Consider the following 1541-nt stretch of genomic DNA (forward strand, 5'->3'; position numbering starts at 1 on the left):
CCGACAGCACGATTACCTCAGTTCCAAGCTTCCGTTTGCTTCCGCTCAGCTCAGCTTGAGGGGGGATAATAACAGATAGTATTAAATAAATAGTATTAAATAATATTAGTATTTACTGTGTACTAATCCTAGTCCTATTAGGATTAGTACTCCTTAATCCTAGTCCTATTAGGATTAGTACTCCTTCCTATATCTCCTATATATATCTCCCATGTATTCCCTTATTAGGTTAACACTTTAATACAATCAATATTCCTTCAGGAAGAACTTTCGAAATAGAATGCAATTAGTTACTAAATGTATGAGATTAATGTACTTTATAGGTTATACATAAATTAGATTCATATTGGAAAAATTACATAAGTGATGGTCTTTTATTTAATAATTACCACTTTTAAGCACACTTTTAATTTATTACCATTTTTGTCAACTTTTAGCAATACTTGTTTGAAATAATTTTAAAACAACTTTAATACATGTTTAATACATTTGTAAGACAACACTAATTCATAATGCAAGCTTCAGTTTAAAATTTTCTTAAAACTTATATATGTCATAAAAATGAATTATAACTATTTTTAATACACATTTAATACTTTTTTTCACCACTTATAATTTGTACGTAATACAAATGAATTATACATAGCATTTTTAACACATGTTTTGTAGTGATATACAACTAGAATTTTTTTTATCAATTCATACATAATACTAGACATGTGTTAATACTTAACTAGAAGACCAAAAATGATAATCCTTATAGTAAACTAATTAACTTCTAAAACAAAATGTTAAAAAATGATTTTATTCCTTATTCTTTATTCTTATCGTAAGGCCTAACATTTTTGCAAGTCTTCATGTTGTGATATTGTTGTCCACAATTTATATTGAGTGGATCTCTTTTAAAAAATAATTACTTATTTTAAATATTCTGTTTTATTCGTAAATTACATAAAACTTGTATCAAAGAGAAGTAATTTAATCGTAACAAGTGAAGTGACATAATAAACTGTCAAATGAATTAAACTTGAATTAAAAATGTATTACACTCATATTAAAGTCGAATTAGAAGCGAATTAAACATGAATGCAAAATGTAGTCAACAAAAGAGCACTATGCAATTTGTAAATTGAATAAATTGTATTAGTAATGAATTAAACGAGCAATTCAATCATGACAAATCAACCAATAAACAACAAAATGAATTAACTTGTATTATAAGTGCATTACATAAATATTAAAGTTGAATTAGAATAGAGAATTATGAATGGATAAAAAAATGTAACTAATGAAACACCAGACAATGATCTATAGAGTGAATTAGGCTTATATCAATAATGAATTAAACAAATAATCTAATAGTAACAAATAACAAACTACAAAATGAATTAAATTTATATTAAAAGTGTATTACACAATATTAAAGTTGAATTAGAAGAGAAAATTCACAATGAAAAACGTAACTAACGAAAGGCAAGACAATAATTTCTAGATTGAGTTAAACTTGTATTATTCATGAATAAGTTATGTATTATAAGTGT

This window comes from Solanum pennellii, chromosome 12 (assembly GCF_001406875.1).
Source record: "Solanum pennellii chromosome 12, SPENNV200".
NCBI lineage: Eukaryota > Viridiplantae > Streptophyta > Magnoliopsida > Solanales > Solanaceae > Solanum > Solanum pennellii.